This window comes from Pan troglodytes, chromosome 18, assembly GCF_028858775.2.
Source record: "Pan troglodytes isolate AG18354 chromosome 18, NHGRI_mPanTro3-v2.0_pri, whole genome shotgun sequence".
Taxonomy (NCBI): Eukaryota; Metazoa; Chordata; class Mammalia; order Primates; family Hominidae; genus Pan; species Pan troglodytes.
The window spans coordinates 46,988,836-47,011,209 of record NC_072416.2 but is presented as its reverse complement, the minus strand read 5'-3'; the positions used below and the strand labels follow the sequence as shown (position 1 = coordinate 47,011,209).

General features: G+C 47.5%; 1 long non-coding RNA gene across 1 annotated transcript in view; it reads right to left on the bottom strand.

Annotated features, from left to right (window-relative positions):
* Positions 1-9,967: 9,967 nt before the first annotated feature.
* The window catches only part of LOC107968733 (uncharacterized), a 94,395-nt gene continuing 81,988 nt past the window's right edge, over positions 9,968-22,374 (bottom strand). The window contains exons 4-5 of the long non-coding RNA XR_001710126.2: positions 12,663-12,779; positions 9,968-10,059 (exon numbers count right to left, since the gene is read on the bottom strand). This is a non-coding gene — a long non-coding RNA (uncharacterized LOC107968733). The remainder of the gene's footprint in view (positions 10,060-12,662; positions 12,780-22,374) is intronic.

Below are 22,374 nucleotides of genomic sequence, written 5' to 3'. Positions count from 1 at the left end.
GGGGCGGCAGGCTAGCAGCCCTGTGTGGTGATGATGGTTGCCAGGTAACAGGAAGGCATCGTGGTGGGGAGCCTTCCTTGGCAGATATAGATAAATGGGCGCAGCAGGGAATGGAGCCTCCCTGGAGGAGGAGAACGTGGCAATGTCTGGTATGAGGGTTCTGAGTCAGAAATGGGGTATAAAACCCAAGAAGGAGGGGTTAGGGAGACATTACAACTCAAGGGGATGTTAAAGAAGGGCTGGTCCGTTTCCTCCAACAGGAGCCAAGACCCAGCACTGCTAGGAAACAACTTGCTCAAGGTCACACCATTCAGAGTCAGGGCCACTGGAAGTGAATGGTAGGATCTAGGGCTCCCACTGAACCCCAATGAATATGATAGAAACCTCATAAGGCACAAGTGACCCTGAATGCCAAGTGCGGGAAGTTTAACAATAACCTCCATGGCTGTGCGTTTGGAAGGAGCTCTGTGGTGCTGCCCTGGTCACCACCGACCTTTCCCTCCCCTTCCCATCTCAGCCCTGGGGAAGGGAGCAGAGCCAGGGAGCAGAGAGAAAGATGAGAAGGAATGATGCTGACGTCACCGGGGAGGGGCGTGAAATTCCAAGGGGTCACTGGGCTGAACAGATGGCCGGCAGATATTGGTTTTAACTCGCACATGGCTGAGTAAATAATGTTTAAGTTTTTCTTGCCAGCCTGGGGAGCCGACAGATCGCACTGAGTGGAGGTACCTCCACCCCCCACCCGCATCATCTGCTCTTCCTGGGGTTTTCATTTCCTACCCTGTTTGCGCTTTAGAGCATGGCTGGCTGGTCAGGAAGCCAGTGCCCTTGGAGGCAGGAGCCTGTGTGCGGAAAGAGGGAGGGAGAGGGCATAATGGGGAGGAGGCCAGCCCTTTATTGCAGTGTGTGCCTGGGCAGTACCTGTCAGGCAAAATCACCATCAAGGGTGTCTTGGGTAAATTGCCTGGGGTGGGGGGAGCTGGTCATGTTTCAATCCTTGATAACAAAGAACGAGGCATGACTACACACCCTTTGGTCTGCCTGTCAATAAGATTGTTTCACTGTCCACAGATCAAAGAGCTGGGTCTGGTGAAACGTCAAGGTGGGACTGCGCTTTTATCCTGAAGTGGCCACTCACTGGCCTATGGCAAGTCTCTTAACTCTGCCGAGCCTCAATTTCCCCATGCATCCAATGAGGGTGTTGGCATTGTCCTGAGTATCCTCATAGGGAAGAAATGTTTGGATGAATCCTGTCTGTATGAATGGGTGATAAGAATGCAGATGTACATGGTGGACAAGCCCAAATTTGCTGGCACAGCAGAAATGGATTCACTGAATTATTTTTGAGCTCCTACTCCATCAAGCTTGGGATGCAGAAGTGAATAAGGCATGAGCACTACCCCCAAGGAGCTCCTCTGAGTGGGGAGACAAATAAGAGAATAAAACTACCAAATTTTCCCTGTGGTGGTTATCAGTGTGGCTCTGGGGTCAGACTGCTTGAGTTTACACCCCTGTCACCTAAAAGCTGTGTGACCTTGGGGTGGTAACCTTTGTGCCTCAGCTCCCTAATCTGTAAAATGGGCATCTTAATAGTTACTATCTCGCTGGGATGTGGTGATGACAGAGAAAATGCAAGCAAAGTAAGTAACATGGAGCCATGACCCACCCAGGGCAAAGACTCAACAATGGCAGCTGCTGTTACTACCAAGTCTGTGAGAGTAGCAGCCCAGGGAGAAAGACTCAGCCCAGCCTTGGGGATGAGGTCAGTGAGGGCTGTCAGAGCAGGATCTCAGTTGGGTCCTCAAGGCCAAGTTAAGGGTCGACTAGGAGGCTGGGCATGGTGGCTCATGCCTGTCGTCCCAATTGTTGGGAAGCCAAGGTGGGCAGATTGCCTGAGTCCGGGTGTTCGAGACCAGCCTGAATGACATGGTGAAACCCCGGCTCTACAAAAAATACAAAAAATTAGCTCGGCTTGGTGGCACGTGGAGTCCCAGCTACTTGGGAGGTTGAGGCAGGAGGATGATGTGAGTCAGGAGAGTCAAGGCTGCAGTGAGCTGTGATCATGCCACTGCACTCTAGCCTGTGTGACAGAGCAAAACTCTGCCAAAAAAAAAAAAAAAAGAGTTGACCAAGGAAAATGCAAATTCATTCAGCAAATAGTAAAAATGAAGAGCAAGGCAGATAAATCTCTGCTGCTTACAACTCTCATTTAGACCAAGGGCCTGCAAATTTTTCTAGAAAGGGTCAGGTAGTAAATATTTGAGGTTTGCGGCCCATATGGTCTCTGTCACAACACTCAACTCTGCTACTGTGGATGTATGAAAGCAGCCATAGACAATCCAGAAACACATGAGCATGGCTGTGCTCCAGGAAAACTGAGTTTTTGAACACTGAAATCTGAATAGCCTATCATTTCCACGTCATGAAATATGACTTTTTCTTTTTTTTAACATTTAAACATAAAAAGCATTCTTACCTCTTGGGCCATACAAAAATAGGCAGTGGACTGGATTTGTTCGATTTGACCCATGGGTCATGGTTTGCGGATCCTTGTTCAAGAGTAACAATAGGTATGGAATCAATAGAAATGTGACAATTTTGGATCATGGCCATGACACAGGACAATGACGCAGTGTGTTGTGACACAATCATGAGGGTGAAGGTACCAATTTAGTTAAGGTGGCTGTGACTCTATGAGGAGGTAAAATTTGGGCTGAAATCAGAATGTCAGCTAACACTAAATACTGCAAAGTCGAAACAGAAGTAGGACTCAGTCAAAGGTGGGCTCAGAGCTTTAAGGGCAGAAAGAAGGTCAGTGTGGCTGGAACGTAGGACTTGTGAAGGGAGGGGAGGAATTGACTAGAAAAGAGAAGGAAGATCCTGAAAAATGGATCATGAGAGCTTGAGTTTATAAGAACCTACATGTGATTAATTCAATATCTGTGGAACTGGCCTTGGTTTGATTGAAGGAAAATATTTGAAAAGGGATTCACTATGTAAATACCTTTTGTGATTTTTTTCAATATGTAGGGACAAAGGGAGGGAATGTATTGAAGCATGCAGAAACGCTGAATCAGTGTTGGGCATTATTATCTACCAGCCCTAATGAGTCTATTTCTTTTGCAGAGCCTGGGACCAGGCGGGGTCTCCAGCACCCCCAGGCACAGATCGTGCGTGCCTTCTTGCATGTCTTTAATGAGTTGTTCCCCCTCAGCACAGTGGACACGCTGGCTCTCTGCACCCAGAGCCCCATATACTGATTACATTAAGCTCTGCCTTGGCTCTTAGGTGGCTTCGCCAAAATAAAGTCAAAATAGATTTGGTCAAAATGTCAGTTCCCAAGGAGGGGAGCTTGGCATTGATGCTCTTGGTGATGACACCGGTCCTGGCCCTCTTCCCTGCGTGTCCCCCTCCCTGACCTTGCTGCTTTGGCAGGATGCCTGAGAAAGAATTTTTGTAATAAAAAAGTTTGTCAAAAAGGTTTTCTGCATATCCCTGGGTTAAGGAAGGGAACTAGTGAGACCATGCTTGGGCAGTTGTGCCAGATGAACCTCTAGATTCTGAGAGTAATCTGATTCCCACTTCTCCCACCACACACACACATCACACACACATGCACAGACACACATACAACACATGCACACTACACACAGGCATGCACATGCACACAGCACACACGTGCACTTGGTGCACACTACACACATGGACACACACACCATATACACCCATGCACACATACCTGTGCATCACACACACCACACATACACACATCACACATCACACACATGCACCAAGTGCACACCACACACGGGCACACACACCATATACACCCATGCACACATAGCTGCACATCACACATACCATATGTACACACACCACACACACACACACCACACATACATGCACCATACATGCACTACACATGCACACATACCACATACACCCACACACACACCTGCACCACACACACTACACCTATACACCACACACATGCACCACATGCACACTTCACACATACCCACACACAAACCACACACACATGCACACACATGCATGCCACACATACACATTATACACCACATACACATACCACATACATGCACACATGTGCACACATACATCATACACAGTTACCACACACACACACACCACACACCACACACCACATGCACACCTTACATGCTCACAGCATATGCACACACACACACACACTGCAGGCACAGGGATGTGTGTGCACTCACACACAGCTCACATCATTCCAAGCTGAGTGGTTGCGTGGCTAGACCTTGTTTAACTTGAGCTTCATCAGTTAAATGAGAGCTTTTTTTTTTTTTTTTTTTTTGCCATTCCGCAGCTGTTGCTGTCTGCCTAATTTCAATCAATTAACTTTTACTTAAAAACATTAAATTTCTTAATGCTGCTGCATTGGGCCAATTGTACAGTAAATTATAAGTGTGAAGGAGACAAATCACTCAAATTTGCCTGCCCACGGAACAAAGCCACCATTAAAGCCAGTTCTTCTGTCTTCTCGGGAACTCCAGGCATCAAGCGAAGGGCTGCTGAGGGGGTGGGGAAGGGAACTCAGCGCCGAGCTGGGTATACTGAGGACAGCCCATCACACAGCTGGGGCGGTAGCTTGGCCGACTCGCTGTGTGGGCAGGGTGGGCTCCTCTGCAGAGGGCCAGGTGGCAAGGTGGCTTGTGAAGCTAATCACTGGGACAAAGGCAGGTGTGGGAGCTTGAGCAAAGGTGGGGTTGCAGAGAGTGCTGTCGGAGGGCAGGAGAGAGAAATCCTTAGGAATCTCAGGGGAAGAGTGCACCGGGAGCTTCTTCCCCACCCAGGCTCCCCGGCCCCACACAAGCCTCACATCTCCAGTCACACAACCTCAAGTCAGTCTACAAATAGGGCCTGATCCCAAAGTGGGAAAGGCACAAGGTCTTCACATTCCATCTAAACGCCTTGCCCTGCTCTGCCAGGCCCGACAGAGTCCAGTGCAGCCTGCCACCGTCTCCGTTGCCCACTCTGCTCCGGCCATACTGAACTTAGAGATGTTCCCTGGGCACTCCCAGCATGTCTTGCCCCGGGGTAGAGCCTGTGCTCCTGCTGTTGCCTCTGCCTGCAGTGTTTTTCCTCCAGACAGCGTCCTCCCCTCACATCATCCAAGCCCCTACTCATTCTCTAAGGAGCACACACCCAGCACCGTGTATAGCATCATCTTCTCACTCACTATATGCTCACTTATTTTTCCACAGCTAACATGCCACTTCCAATCTGTCTAATCACTGATGAATCCCCAGGGGCTGAAACAGTGCCTAACACATAGTAGGTGCTCAACAAATGTTTGTTGACTTGAATAAATGGAATTCTTCAGGCTGGCATCTGAGCCTTCAGTGATAACTGGCCTCTTGTTTTCTGTCCTCTTCCCCGAGGACTTCACTTCTTGTCCTTGTGCTCTGACTGAATGGGCTTCCTTCCATCCACAAACACGTGCTGCTCCTGCCTGCCCAAGGCTTCACGCCTATTGTCCCTGCTCCATCTGCCATGTGAAATACCCTCTCTTCTCCCCATTCCACCCCTCAACACACACACACACGCACGTGCTCACACACACACACTTGAGTTTCTCTTCCTCCAGGAAGCCTTCCTTGACCACATCAACCTCCAGGAATGATTTCTTCCTCTGAGCTTTGGTACCATGAACTCTCCATCCCAGAGGATCTCAGCGCTGATATGTCACTGGAACTGCCCTGGAAACTTCTAATAGTCCAGATCCTAGCACCCTCTCCTACAGACTTGGACTCAGGGAGCCAGGGTAGGTCCTGGGCATTGGTATTTTTTAAGCTTTCCTGGTGGGTCTCATTGTTAGTAGGGTTTAAGGCTCTGGTCTAGCTGTTTTGCTTAGTTGCCAGCTGGTTTTGCTTGGTTGCCAGCTCATTTTTTACTCTCTCAGTGAGATAATACGTGGCTGGAAGGCCATCTCTATTATGTGCTCCCCACTAATATCCAACACATTCGAGTAAACTTTAAGTGTTCCATAAATGCCACTTAAGAAAACACAGGTCACAGGTTGCCGGCAAGAGCCTCCTGAGTGTGGAGGACTCAGATGCTGGGGACAGCACCATCAGGAGGCAAACGTGGCATTTGGAGCTGAGTAGCCTTGGAGTTGAGTTCCAGCTTTCACACTTACTGGCAGGATAACTTTTAGCTACCCTAATCTTCATTTCCTCTGTCATGGAATGGGGATGGTAGTAGCCTCTCCCTCATGGGATTGTGGTGAGGATTTGGTACCATTAAGGATATTGCTTGGCATAATGCCCAGCGTGCAGTAAGTGCTCAATGAATGGGAGCCACTCTTTTGTTGCTAAAACAGGTTTTTGCAAAGAGGCAGAGGACTCTAAGCCCCTCCACGTCTGTCCAGAGCTGACTCAGCAGCGACGCCGGATGCTGCACTGTTAGCTCAGCTCAGCTGCTCCACTTCTCCTCGACCCACTCCTCCAGTCCCATTGCAGGTTGGGGGTCCGACGGGGGCAGCTGCAGAAGTGTGCCCCCTGCCTGCATTCCCTCCCAGGCCTCCACCCCCACCCTTCCTGCCAATCATGCCACATGGCCACCTCCCCCCGCACAAGGAGCCCGGCTGCGCTGCAGCCTCACAGCACATGCAGGGCTCACACATGCTCACCCGGCCGCCCAGCCTGCAGGCCCGTGTGCTGCCATGGCTTGATGCCCAGTCCCGGGCACAGCTAGGCCAGTGCACAGCCTGGCAGATGGCAGCCGAGTGGGGGCAGGAGGAGAGTGAGAGCTCCTGCTGGTGCTTGAGGTGAGGGTTGGGGTGGAAGCGTCCGTCGGCAGGGGGAGGGAGGAAATCTTGGCCGGCAGGCAAGAGATGCCGTCATGGCTTGTGTCTGTGCAGTGGATTCCCACACTGTGGCTCCTGGCTAGGTTTTCCCGGAGGCCTGGCTCAACCCAGGCCTGGTCATGACATCAAGGCCATCAGCTGGTGAGCTGAAGCCTGCAGATAAGGACAATTCTGGGACTGAGCGTCCAGGATGCTGCATTCCCCTGCTTTTGGTTCTGGAACCCATCTCCCTCCCAATTCAGTTCAATCAAACTCAGCAATGACTTTGAGAGTGTCTGCTCTAGCCCCAGGTGCCAGGAAACAGCATGCTGTCCATCAGAAGAGATGAACTGAAATCAGGACACTGGGGACTGGTCCCAGCCTTGCCACTGGAAAAGCTGTGCTTCAGCCTCTCAGAGCCTTGGCTGACACGCCTGGGGATGGGATGGGGGTTACAGTGATGGTTAAGAAAGATGATAGATGTGCCTGGCCTTGAAAAACTGCAGGGTGCTTTAGAAATGGTGGATTTACTACATGTCTTTAAGGAGAGAAGCAGGAAATACACATGTCTGAGTAGCATCTCACGTGTGGAGGTGGGGAGGGATGTGCCATGTGGGGTAAAGCTGAGGAACTCAAAGAGGGAGGGGAAAATCCTTACAGAGTACGTTTAGCAAGGTGGCCATGGTCTTGGGTTCCAGTTAGACACACTTGTGTGTCCAGCTTTGGCTTTGCCATGCAGCAGCCATGGGATGGTTAGAAAGTCAACTGACTTCTCTGGGCATTGCTGTTTTCATCTGAAAAATGGGATTAAAGGAGTTCTTTCTTCCTGGGATCCTGAGGGTTTAATGAGATCAGCAAGCACAGAGTCTGGGACATAGTACAATGTTTTCACCACTGTCACCATTGATAGAGTTTGGATGTCCCCTCCAAATCTCATGGAATGTTGGAGCTGGGGCCTGGTGGGAGGAGTTTGGGCTCATGGGGCCGAATCTCTCATGGCTTGGTGCTGTCCTCACGACATTCCTGTCCTCAGGAATGTCCTCTTGAGTAAACATTATTTACTCAGCCAGGTGTGAGTTAAAACCAATATCTGCCAGCCATCTGTTCAGCCCAGTGACCCCTTGGAATTTCACAGCCCCCCAGAGTGGTCTGCTTGTTTAAAGTGTGCAGCCCCTCCCTTACTCTCGCTCTCTCTCTCTCTCTCTCTCTCACTCACTCACTCGCTCCTGCTCTGGCCATGTGACATGCCTGCTGCCACTTTGCCTCCTGCCATGAGTAAAAGCTCCCTGAGGCCTCCCTAGAAGCTGAGCAGATATTGGTGCCATGCTTATATAGCCTGCAGAATCGTGAGCCAATTAAACCTATTTTCCTTATAAATTACCCAGTCTCAGGTATTCCTTTATAGCAATGCAAGAATGGCCTAATAGAACCATTATTCCAAAAGGACTGAGGAGATTAAGAACTTAACTTCCTCAACAAACCGTCCTAATAGTTGACATATCGCATTAACCATAACAACCATAGCTACTATTTATGGAGCATGACACTGTGCTCACTTTTAGAATTCACCATTGCATTGAACCCTCACAACAGCCCCAAAGGGTAGGTATACTATTATTCGTTTTACACTGATGACAAAAAAGTAGAACCCAAGTTATGTAAGATACTGTTACATTTTGTAACACACTGTTAGAATTTTGAATGTTGGAGATTTGAGGATTGGTCATCTGACTTTAAGATTCTCAGATTCCCCGACCGTCACTATCTCATTATACTGTCTCTCCCAACCCCAGGGAATGCTCCCACATAGACCTCACCTAACTCCCTGAAACTTGCAGTGGAGCAAGTTTCTCCAGAGAACAGGCACTGGGCCACCTATTAGGCATCTCATTCCCCAGAGTCCCCAAAGGAGAGAAAGTGGAGGCCGGTGCTCCTTTCTCCCTGTGGCCACACAGCCCACGTGACCAAGCCCCTCTTCCCCCACCAACCTCTGCTCTCTTTCTCAGTTCACCCCATTCCAGCCCCCAGACCACCCTGTTGTAGCTTGGACTCTATGCCATTCGCCGAAGCTTCTCCCAGCACAGGGCCTCTCTCCTTGCTGTCCCCTCCAAGGGTACTTCCCCCAGTGCTCAGGGGCTGGTCTGCATCTCGTTCTCTACACGTGTCAGCTCCTCAGAGGGCTTCCCTGACACCACCCCCCGGCTACAGTGCCCCCCTCCCCACCACAGGGCCACCACGTTCCTTAGCTCTGAAAAGATCTCCTCCATCCATTTCCTTGCTTTCCAGCCATCTCCCCGTGGACAAATGGGAGCTCTGGAGGGAGAGGAAGATTCTTGTTCACCTGTGGGCTGAGAGTGCTCTCCCCAGCACTGGGCACAGTGCTTGGCACAAAGTCCATGCTCGATGAGCGTTGGCTGACTGTGTGAGGCACTCAGGAACGGAGGGCAGCAGGCAAGGTGGGGGGTTTGCCCCCCCACCACGATCCAGTGCAGCAACCCCCACCCCTCGCCCCCCAGGAGAGCTCTGGATCTGGCTGCAGAGAGGAAGCTGAGAGGGAACACAGCTGCCTCCACCGCTCCTTCCTGCTTTCTCTGATGACTGAGCTCAAAGTCTGGGTCAGTGTAACCTGGGAATGAGGAGGAGAAACGCCTCTGCAGGTGAAGTCTCTTCTGATGGGAGTTATCACTGAGTCACCACTCTTCATAGAGATTCCTGCAGGATTCCCGGAACTCAGGGAATGAACCCCACCAAGGGCCAGGGCCGCTGCCTGAGCCCCAGAGCCCCTCTTCTTTGGTCTGGGCAGGCACCAGTGGAGTGGTTTTTCAGGCTCCGGATTGAAGTTCCCACCTAAATAACATCTCTGGGCCCTGGGGACATTTCCTCCTCAAAGGCCCTTCTATCAAAATTATGTACTCACTGCCTTAGAAGCCAGAGAGAAACAAGAGCTCTCTGGTGATGCTAAAGAGTCCTCAAGGCTAAGGATGCAATTTCAGCTTCCAACTATCCTCCTGCACAGCAAGGTCCTGTCCTGCCCAGCATAGGTGTGAGAAACATGGGGGCATGTAATGTTCTCACCATGTCCTGAGTTTCTGAATCACTGCTGGCTCAGAATTAGTCTCAGGAGAACCACATGGAATTGTAAGTCATTTTACTCTGTGCTCAGATGGTTCTCTGCCTCCTTTAATTGTTCTCCCTCCATGCTTCTCTTCCGCTCCAGAATAATCCTGCCATAAAGCATAGATTCTAATTAGTAGTTGTGTGACCTTGGGCAAATGACTTCACCTCTCTGTACCTCAGTTCCCTATTAAGTAGCAATAATAATAATAATACCTACATCATAGAATTGTGATGATTTAATTTGATAATATATGAAAAGCACTTACAACAGTTCCTAACAAAGAGTAAGCACTTAATACATTCTTCTTGTTGTTACTGCTTTTAGTTAAGAAAATGGTATCTACTGTAATAAATAAATCCTAGAATCTCAGTGGCTGAACAAAGTAAAGTTTGTTTCTTGCTCACATCACGGTCCACAGCAGGTGTCCCCTCCACACAATGATTCAGGGATCGAGGCTCTTTCCATGATACACCTACAGCCTCAGGATCTATTTATTCAACTGTTGAGAGGAGAAAGAAGATGGAAGCTCTCACATGGGAGAGTTGGAGGAGCCAGGTCTGGAAAAGCATATCACTCCCACCCACTGTTCCCTTAATGGGAACTCAGTCACATGGTCTTGCCTGACTGCAGAGAATGCTGGGAAACATAGTCCAGCTGAGTGCTCAGGAAGAAGAGGAGTGGCTCGTGGACAACTGGTCTCTGCCACAGTTATTTTGTTGTTGTTATCATGCAATACTTCCACTCAGAAACTATTCTACAACATCCTCACATCCACAGATATGGCCCTCACACTGCCCTACCTCTCTACCCAACCCTCACTTCTCTCCAATACACACCTTCTCCAGCCAAACCAGCAACCTGTGTAACTGATGAGGTTACAAAAATATGGATTGAGACAGGAATACAGAAACCACTTCTCTGTGACTGCATTTCATTGTGGGTAAAAGCCACGTCAAATTTGTCTTTGCATTGCCACCTCCTAACGTTGTTCCAGGATTATAGTTAGTAGCTAAGAAATGATAATAGATTGAAGCAATGTCTTCATTCCAAAGATATTCCGAATTCTTTGATAATTGATCCGGGCAGCAAAACCCTGATAACAAATGGCACTGACCCTCAGCTCTAGCATCAGGGAGACATTTGGGAAGGGTGGGGACTAAAGTGAGCTAACAACAGATATAGGAATGGAAAAGACAGCTGCTACTTAGCCTTCACTGATTGTGTCCATTTAGGAGCCAAGTGTTACCAGATCTTTGTTTTTAAAGCAAAAACATAGGATTTTTATGCACAATCTCTTGGCTTTTTAAATGTAAATTTAACAATGCTTTAGACACAGCATGTTAAAAGCAACTGCAAAAATACAGTGTGTGTAGGGAGGGAAAGAAAGCCTATAATGTGGGCCAAACAGAACACATCTTTAGGGCAACACCAACCCAAAGCTATCATTTGCAACCTCTGCTATAAACCATATCTATAGATGTAGTTGAAGAAATGGCATAGCAATATTATTGGCTAAAGTTGCTCTATATTAAACAAAACAAGTGAAACAAGAAATCCATGAAGAAACATGGATCCCTTCAGGATCCCTTCAGGATTCATGTTTCAGGTAAGAATGCTGAATATTTGTTGAATATCTTTTTCACCTTCTTCAGAAGTCAAGATTTTGGGTAAATCATCACTTTTTCCTCCCATTTTTGGGGAACAGTATTAGTCAGAGTTCACCAGGGAAATAGAACCCACAGGAGATACACACATACACACACACACACACACACAAAGAAATTTATTATTAAAAATTGGCTCATGTAATTATGGAGCCCGAGAAGTCCCAAGATCAGCAGCCAGCAAGCTAGAGACTCAGAGAGCCAATGTCTAGTTCTAATATGAAAGTTAGCGGGATCAAGACGTAAGAAGAGCTGAGGTTGCATGCAGTGGCTCATGTCTATAATCCTAGCACTTTGGGAGGCTGAGGCAGGAGGATCTCTTGAGGCCAAGAGTTTGAGATTGACCTGGGCAACATAGTGAGACCCCATCTCTTAAAAAATAAAAAGGAAAAATAAGTATTTTTTTAAATGGCTAGACACAGTGGCTCACACCTCTAACCCCGGCACTTTGGGAGGCTGAGGCAGGGGGATCACATGAGCCTAGACGTTCAAGACCAGTCTGGGCAATATCAGTGAGACCTTATATATACCAAAATTTAAAAATTAGCACACCAAGTGTGGTGGTGCGCACCTGTAGTCCCAGCTACTTGGGAGGCTGAGGTAGGAGGATTGCTTAAGCCAGAGAGGCAGAGGTTGCAATGAGCCATGATTGTATCACTACACTCCAGCTGGAGAGACAGAGCAAAACTCTGTCTTGAGATCCTGTTTCAAACAAAGTAAAAGAGAAGCACTGGTGTCTCAGTTCGAGTCTTAAGGTGGGAAAGGACCAATGTCCCAGCTCTAAGCAGTGAAGTAGAAGGATTTCCCTCTTACTCAGCCTTTGTTTTATCTAGGTCTTCAATTACCTGGATGAGGCCTACACATATAGGTAAGTCAGTTTGCTTTGCCAAGTCTACTGATTCTGATGTTAATCTTATCCATAAATACCCTCACAGACATACTCAGAATACCATTTGACCAGGTGTCTGGGGATCCACAGTCAAGCTGACACATAAAACCAACCATCACAGAGACCCCCCCCAAGACTCCTTCTTACCTCACATACCTGCAAATGTGGAGATACTATGGTGCAGCCCAATGTTCTGAGTGCTAATAGCTCTGTCACCAAATTGCTCTGTGACTCCCAGGTAAGTCTCCCAATCTCTGTTGCCATTGTTCATACCTGTGCAGTGAGAGTTGGATTCCATGACCCATAAAGTCTTTTCTAACAGCAATTCCTGCCTTACAAATTTGGAATCAAAGCAGACCACATTTACCAGGCACATTGCTTGTGACTTTATTGAGTAATTTGTACAAAACCTCTAAGAATAATTTATTCACCTAGTGGTGTGAGATGAGGGGAGGAAAATCAATAGAAGGTGTCTCAGTCATTTTTTATTTTCTAAACCATGCAGAGATTTTATTCCATTTCAGAGTATGAGCAGACACCTTACCCTACAACGTGTCTTTATGGCCAACTTTCAAGAATGCCTAAAGAGATTCATTTCAGGGACTGAAAACCCTTGCTTCACCCTGAATCCACAGGAAAGAGCCCTCATAGAGAACAAACTTTCCCAGTTTTTTTTTTTCATGACACTTGAGAGATTACTGGAGAAATGAGGCAGGTTTGGAAGGAAAGCAACATTCCCTGTCCCTCAGACTCATCTCAAAGTCATTCTGGGAATAAATTTAAAGGCCTCCTATCTCAAATTCAACTGCCTTAAATTGTTGTTGCTTCAACAACTTAAAGTTGTTACACTCACTTCTCTTCCATCAAGGTGGGCAGACCAACACTTGGCTTAAACAGACTCATTGCAACAGTTGACTGCAAGGAATATACACAGACTTTTTGCAAAAAGTGGAGCTCATCATCAATCCTGAAGAAGTTCAGGAGCTTCTTCTGTTTTCTGGTCCTCTTAGGCCAGGTAAGAAGCAAATAGAGAGGAAAGATCTTAGATGAAGAACTGGATCTAGCCCTAACCTCATCACTGACCACACTTGTATTAGTTCGTTCTTATACTGCTATAAAGAACTACCTGATACTGGGTAATTTATAAAGAAAAGAGGTTTAATTGACTCATAGTTCTGCAGGCTGTACAGGAAGCATGGCTGGGGAGGCCTCAGAAACTTACAATGATGAAGGAAGACAAAGGGGAAGCCAGCACGTCTTACATGATGGGAGTAGGAGGAACAGAGAATTAGAGGGAAGTGTTACATACTTTCAAACAACCAGATCTTGTGATAACTCACTATAGTTCGAACAGCAAGGAAGAAGTTCACCACGATGATTCAATCACCTCCCACAAGGCCCCTCCTCCAACTTGTGGGGATTACAATTCAACTTGAAATTTGGGTGAAGACACAGAGCCAAACCATATCAAGGCTCGAGTAGGAGACTTAGCCTCTTCAAGCCTCAGTTTACTCATCTGTAAAAGGGGAATCACACTATCTACTTTCTTCATGGAGTTGTGTCAGGACCCCATAAGCTAACATCTGTACCTGGTAGGTTTTTTGGTTGCAAGCAATAAAAATCAACCCTAGCTGCCTTGACAAAAATGGATCTATTGGAAGCCTAAAAGATACTTTCAGGGTCCATAGAACACTGTAAAACCAGGAGTGGATATAGACAGAACCATTGGCTCTTGTGTCAGATACCACACCTGCTGAATGTCAGCTCCAAATACACCCTTCTTACTCTGCTCTCCAGTTTAGGGACTGGGGTGTTCCAAGCCATACCCCTCTGGTGACCCCTACCCATTCCCCCTGCCTTGTCTTAAATATCCTTCTGTTTTGCTTAAGGTTGCCTGTCATTGGATTTCAGGCCCATCATAAATCTAGGATGACATCATCTCGAGACCTTCACTTGATTGCATCTGCGAAAGACCCTTTTTTCAAATAAGGAAATATTCATAGCTTCTAGATGAACATATCTTTTGGGAGCTACCATTCAACCCACTACAAGTAATGATGTCTCTTACACTTTTCTAACTAGTTGTTCAATGCTTCACCTTTGTAATTGGTGGAAGAGTTACTCTCTCCCTCTTAAGGTCCCCACCAATCATGAATTGTCCAGGATTCCTGGGGACTTAATGCAGTCCAGACGAAACAGAGGGTCTATCCAGCTCTCCACATGGAGAAAACTCTGGGAAGGATCTGAGGACCACTGCTGTGGGCCATCCAACACTGTGTTGAGCTGAATGCTGGTCAGCTGCTGCTACTATCTCTTCCTAGTCTAGATCACTGTAGAGGCCGTCTTGTTCTTGAGGGAGACACAGCAATATCACTCCTTCAGTGCCAAGCTTGGCCCAGGGGTCTCTAGAGTTTTACATGCAGGAGTGCAGATCATTTTTCTTCTTCCTGGTCCCCCACCACCTTGAGGGATTTAGGCAGCTCCAGGGATGCAGGGTCAGCCTTGGATCCATTTCTTACCTCCTCTCTATACTAGGGCCACCAACCCCTACCTCCCAGGGACCCTCCTCTAGAGAACAAGCAGGTTTCCTTCTTTACTCTCAAAGCACCAAGGGTCTGACTATATAACTCTTTTTCCCCAGACACTGCGCCGCAGCCCTTCCTCCGGAATGAGGGTCCCAAGTGAGTCAAGTAGATGTGGAACATCTACTCTTTGGAGGACGGGGAAGATGACTTTCAACAACTCCAGGGTGATTTTCTGGCTCTGAATTGAGGAAGGAAATCCTACACATTTAATTTCTGGCAAGGCATACCTCCAGTGATTACCTGCTATTATGTGAAAAATCAAATTGCAAATATAGCACAAAAAGTATGATCCTATTTCAAGTAAATAGGTGTAGATCTTAGAATGATATCCACTGAATTATTTACACATTCCTCTGTTGATGATGGGATGGCAGACCATTTTTATTTTCATCATTCTCTTATCTGCATTTTCTAAGTTTTCTCCTATAAGCATATATCTCTTTTGTAATAAGATTTTTAAGGTTATATAAAAAATAATACTAGCACCTTGCAGTCACATAGTGCTTTGCTGCATCTCACAGCTCTAATCTAATTTCCTATCTGTGAGGTCAGAAGGGCAGGTATTTTTATCCCTGTTTTATAGACGAGGACTCTGAGGAGCAGGCAGTGTGAGATATGACATGCCCAAGGTCTGAGAGCAAAGCCAGGACCAGGACCCAGGCAGGGCTGCCAGCTCTCAGTTTGTGTGGCTTTGCTCATGCCTGGAGCCAGCCAGCTGCAGCTGGGAATACTCAGAGAAGGACCCAGAAACCGTGACCGTGTAAGGTCAAGACGCAACAGGGCCCAAGGCAAAAATGATCCTGGCTTTGGCCAGTTGAGAAAGGGAAGACAGGGGCAAGAAACTATAGGACTGTGGGAGAAGCAAGCCTCTTGTTCCTGGATCTCCAGAAAGGGAAGGAGGCCTCCACACTCAGCAGTAGGGAACAGAGTGGGTGGCGCCTGCTGGGGTGATCATCTCAGGGAAAGGTGAGCCCAAGATGTGAGCTGGTCTCAGGGGGAAGCCGTTTGGTTGTCACGTAAGTTAAGAGACTGCTATGAGACCACTGCCTCCTTGGTTCATCTGATATCCGAGAAAGGACAGGTAAAGATTGTCCTCCCCAGATGCACCTCCCAGTTCTTCCTTAACGGAGGGGGGGATGAAGATTGATGAGAGCCTACAGTTCTCAAAATGCTCTGCATGGACACACAGTGCCAGGCTCAGGGCAGCCCCTCCATAAAGGTGTGTTGAATTTATGAATTCTATCTAAACACACAGCACTTGCCATGAGACATGCATGATATATTATCACCTCCATTTTGCCAGCAAGGAAACTGAGGCCCAGGCCATGACTTGTCCAAGTTCATACTGGTGAGCATTCAGGCGGGGACGTTGTACCTGTGTTTCTGTCTCCTGATTCAGCCTGCTCTCTGCTGCACACATGGGGCTGCCTCTCTGAGGGGCACTTCAGAGACACCTGCATTTGCTCTTTTGCTACTAAATTGTCCTGAGTCAACATCACATAAACGCTACAGAAAATGACTCCAACTGCCCTAATTAACTCCCAGGGACATAGCACTCTCCCCAGCCCTGAAACCACTCCAGGTTCTGAGTTATGCCACAGCAGATGTGGGAAGAGAAGGCAGGACAGAATTCAAGGCAAAGTTCTGATGGGATACAGATGAACAGAAGACAGGCGGCATGTCTGGATGATTGCTGTTTTGATTAGAAATTGTTTCATTGCAAGTGAGAGAAACCCAGCTCAAATCTGCTCAGGCAGAAAGGAGAATGTCTGTGAAGGATGAGTAAGGAGCCTCCTGTGACCTGGGAGGGCTTCTGCTGGGTCTGCAGGCTGGATCAGGGGTCAGGGGTCAGGGCGTGAACATTTCCAGGACTCACATGCCTTTTCCCACTATGTATTACAGTTTCTCTTGCATGCGTTGTTGATTTTATTATTTCTTACTGCAGACCAGCTTCCTCCACCTAAGGGGTAACTTGGTAATGAGAAGTTCTTGTGGTTGGGACCAGCAGAGAAGAGATGAACTTCTCCCCTTAGATCTACTGTAAAAATAAATAAATAAATAAATAACAACAGCAACAAACAGGTAAGTAATACAATTTGTTTATCTAGAATCAGATGCTAATCCCTCAACAAGTCATCACAGCCAGGACAACAGAGTCACACTCATTGAATATAACCATATTCACAGGGCCCACATCTGTGAAGCTGGGAACATCCAAAGAAGCATCATCATTTGTCTTCTGGTTGGCTTTCTCCTGTTTGGAGAGCAGCTTTGTGTAAGGATCCATGCTGGGTTCTTTTCATGCATGAGTTCATCTGTTTTCACAACTACCCCCACAGAGTAGCCCATCATCACCCCGTTGAACAGAGAGAAAGCTGAGACCCAGACAGCTTGAGTAACTTGTTCAGGTTGTGCAGCTGCTGAGTGATGGAGCCAAGATGTAAATTCATTTCTTCTTAGCGCCAAAGCATGTTCCCTTTCTTACACCATATTGTCTCTTTAATAGGCATTTAAAGAGCACTTAATGTGTGCAAAATCCTGGAAGGTACATATAAATAATCCACACTGAGGCCTATCTTTCTAGAGTCTATTTGAGATGACCTTACTCATCCTTAAGAACATGTAACAGCAGCAGAGGAGTTAACAAACATGGTACCAGGTGCCACATAGTGGAGGGAGGGAAACGAAAGCTGCACTTATTGAGTACTGACTGTATGCCAGGCTCTGTGCTAAACATTTCCATGTTTCTCCTCTAGACCTCTACCATCCAATAGAGTAACCATTAGTCATGTGTGACTATTTAAAATGAAAATACACTTCCTGTCACTACCACAATTCAAGTGTTCAGTATCCACATGTGGCTAATGGCTACCATATTGGACATCACAGATAAGTATTTCTATCACCACAGAACATTCTATTGAACATTACTGGCCTAGACTGGGAGCTCCATGAGGGCAGGCACTGGGCTTGCTCTCTGCTCTGTATTTTATGCCCAGCGCCTCCAGAGTACCTGGCACATGCTAGGCACTAAATAGTTAATGCATGCATGAATAAATATATATACACACACATATGTATATATTTAGATTCAAAGACCGCTTCTGGCCAGGCGCAGTGGTTCATGCCTGTAATCACAACACTTTGGGAGGCCAAGGGAGGCAGATCACTTGAGCCCAAGGGTTTGAGACCAGCCTGGGCAATATGGAGGAACCCCATCTCTACAAAAAAAAAAATAGATAAATTAGCTAGGAGTGGTTTCATGTGCCTGTGGTCCCAGCTACTCGGGAGGCTGAGATGGGAGGATCGCCTGAGGCCGGGAATTAGAGGCTGGAGTGAGCTGTGATTGTGCCACTGTGCTCCAGCCTGGGTGACAGACTGAGACCCTGTCTGAAAAAAAAACAACAAAAAAAAGACAACTTCCATTAGAAGACTTACTGTATATTTAAGTAGAACTTTCTGTTAAAATATGAAAAAGGCAGTGGGATATGCCTGGATTCTCTGCAGGCAGCACATTTTGTGGGCAGGGTGGGGCTGCGGAGGGACAGAGCCATCATAATGACCATTCTGCATTGAGTACCTGTCACTTTCATGCCAACTTATTATATTTATAATTTCATGGACTCCTCTCATGAACCTTATAAAGTGAGATTATTATCCCCATTTTATAGTTTACGAAATTGAGACTCAAAAAAGCTAACTAGTGCACTTAAAATCACACAGCAAATAAGTCCCAGAGCCTCCAAAGCCCACACTGTCACCCGCCACAGTGCTCCCATCCATTTATTTCCTGTACAGCGGAAGCCTGTCTTGCCCCAGCATAATGAATTTTCAGATTTGGGGTGAGGCTGACTCCCATGAGCAGGCAGATGTCCAGCGCCCTTTTAGTCCCCCCAAGCCCAGCGGACCGAGTCATCCATCAGCCACACCTGGCCCAGAGGTGCGCAGCCTCACAGGTTTCCTCTGCACGCAGAGGGGGGGAAAAAAAAAAAAGGTCTCTTTTACGCCCCCTTGTGGCCAGGTAAGGCAAGGGCTCAGAGAAATGGGGCTGCCCGTTTTGCAATCCGACTGCAAGAAAAGCACCATGGTGGTCTTGGGAGTGTAAAATCAGCAGGGGCCTGTTCCCTGTTCTAGGATGTATGGAAGGAAGGGTGAATGATTTTGTCCAAGTGGCCCCATTTGCAGGACCTTCGTGGCTCATAACCTAAATATGAACTTTCACCACCCCCCAAAAAAGCAAATTACCTTTCCTTCAAGAGCCCTCATCTGAAAGTTTTCAGAGTGTTTCTTGTCTAACCACTGTTTTCTTGCTTATTTATTTATTGCCCATTTTTGATTAAAATATTCTATTCTCAGGAGTCTCCATCCCCCAAAGGTCACTTTCCACAGGCTTGATTTAATTAACGAGTGCCGACTTGAAGATGAAAGGTAGGAAACAAAAGGTCTTCCTTATCCAATCTGAACCCAGATAAAATCATATTAACATTTCACCTTTTGTTCCCGTGCAAGAAAAGCCTTTGGTGCGTTGTATCAAAAATTATTGAAATCATTAGGAAGGAAAGAAAGAAAAGAAGTAGACAGTTGTGGCCATAAATTTGTACCCCCTCCCCTCCACAGCAGGTCCTAATAGAAAAGAAAAAGGAAGAGAAAGAGGAAAAGAAGGAGAAAAGGGGAGAAAAGGAAAAACAGAGAAAGAAAGAGAGACTCCAAGTGACAGTGCTACATCCTAAGCCTTGTTTTAAAGTTAAATTAGCAAAACACAACCATTTGGCAGAAAAGTATGAGAATATCCTAAAACTACCTCTACTTTCAGATGGATACTCTACTCAAGCACAGACCTTGTCTGTTTTTGCATCAGCATCTCTCCAGCCCCTAGAAAAATGCCTGGCACAGGGTAACAACTCACTAAATATTTGCCAGACACCTTAGTAAACAGAATCCAGGCAAGCTGGGTTCTCACTAAGTCTGTCTTTAGCTCATTCTGGACGCTAAGGCAGATCACAGCTCCTCTCTGAGCCTGAACAGCTCCATCTGCAAATAGAACACGCCTTGTCCTGCTTTTCCTAGCCGGGAAGCTGTAAGGACAAAACACAGACGTGGAGGCCCTTGGGAAGGTCAGAGCATCACGCAAACAGAAGACACAACGTTAGGACTAACTCTTCACGTGCTTCCAGAGGCCAAACCCAAGCCCATCTCTCCCTTTCATCCGCAGATGTGACAAACCAAAAGAAAGAAAGCCATGAGAGTATAATCACTACTGCAGAGGAATGGGAGAGGAAGAAACACCAAACATCAGCACACTATTTCTGTTGTCCAAAGGGGAAAAGAAGCTGGATTCTGTACTTTGACATCCCAAATGCTTATCAAATTACAGCAGGTCTCGACCTTCCTGCCTGGAAGTCTCGAGGCAGTGAATAAATAGTGCGTGACACATACAGGCTCCCACAGAGGGTAAAGGTCACCAGGTTTGAGCTGCTATAATGAAGAGTTTATTAAAGCGCTGGCAGATAAACCTTCCCACAGACTAAGGGCTTGTCAGCAAAGAGTTCCTGTCACCATGCAAGGCCCAGGTGGCTCCACAGAGCCAGGCTCAGGCTCTCAGCTGGCAAAAAGAGGCTCTCCTCGCCCTATTCAATTCGCTTCGCTCATGCAGGTATTTTCTCTCCAACAGAGGAGGCTGATTACAGATGTGTCTTCTGCCTGCAAGAGGGAAGTAAAGTGCGTTCCTAAGATTGCATGTGACAATTCTATACAGGATGAGAAAGCTGAATTCACACCGATAGGAAATAGTAAGAAAACTTCGACAAGCCCTCAGTCTGGTCCCCTCCACCCAAGACCACAAAGTGAAGCCCAAGTTCATTGCAGCCTCGAATTCCTGGGCTCAAGCAATCCTCCCACCTCAGCCTCCCAAGTAGCTGAGACTATAGGTGTGCGCCACCACGTCCGGCTAATTTTTAAACTTTTTTGTAGAAAAGGGGTTTGCTACATTGCCCAGGCTGGTCTCAAACTCCTGGCCTCAAGCAATCTTCCTGCCTTGGCCTCCTAAAGCACTGGGATAATAGATGTGAGCCATCACCCCTGGCCTGTGTGTCTTTTTCTTTATATCGCTAGCCTCTACTTTAATTTTCTGGTTCAAATCTGGTAATCAGAGCAATCTGTACTTCCTCAAGACAGCCTCTGCCATTGCCATTCAGGGGAAATGAGAAAGAGCTGGTCTTTCTCTCCTTTTAAGGATTATTCAGGGATTGGAGACCCTGTTCTCCTGGGCTTCCCTCCCACTGGGCTGCTCATCAGGCCTCTCCCGGCCTTTCCTTTGACTTCCCTGGCCAGAGGCAGGCAGCCATGGTGGCAACACCCTTCAACAATTCCCTTCCTCTCACTGGGCCTCAGTGAGGCATTGTCATTTACTATTAATGTCCTGATGGGCAGACACACTGACCAGGAGATCCTTCATTTTCAGAGGGGTTTTAGTTGCCTCTAAATGCAAGCAAGATGATCTGGAAAGAGAGGCTTCTATGCTCTGGGACTAGACAGCTGGGGGAGCCAAGGCATGGCTGGGCATTCCCTGGGGACACTCAGCACATATTTCTTGAGCACCTAATAAGTGCCGGGCCCCATGCTAGGCATGTGGGATGCATTTGTGAATGAAAGAGAGCAAGATCCCTGCCTTGTGGAATCCAGATTCCAGAAGAGAAGACAGGAAACAAACAGCATGCATAAGAAACAAACAAATATGTAGTGTGTTAAAAGCTGATAAATGTTATGGGGTCAAAGGAGGCATGTGGGCTAAGGAGGCAGAATGCTCATGGTCAGGGCTGTGGGGGCAGGTGGCAGAGTGGCCTGAACGCTGTCAGGACTGGAGGAGAAGCAGCTGGCCCAGGCTGGGGGTGGAGAGAGGAAGGGCAGGGGCGGGGCAGGGCAGGTTTGCAAAGCAGGGATGCCTGCCCTCAGTAGGGATTATTCTGTGAAGTCAAGGAATGGGTTCCAAAAGTGGAAGCAGCTGGCTGAGAGCCACGGAGGAAAGGAAGCAGGGGGAGGGCACTTAAAGCAGTTGAGTCTGGCTGGCACTGGTGCTTCCGGGACAGTGGGCTGGACACACAGTGGGGGCCCAACTGGAAAGCTCCTTCATTACAGCAGGGTCTGGCTTTTGTCCTGAGTCGAGGGAGGGCTGGGAATGGACAGTGTCTGGAGTCCTGTGAACACAGCTGAGGAGTCCCAAGAGGAGGACAGTAGCTGTGAGCGCTGCTCTCCCAAACTTCCCACTTTCCTCTTCTTTCAGCCAC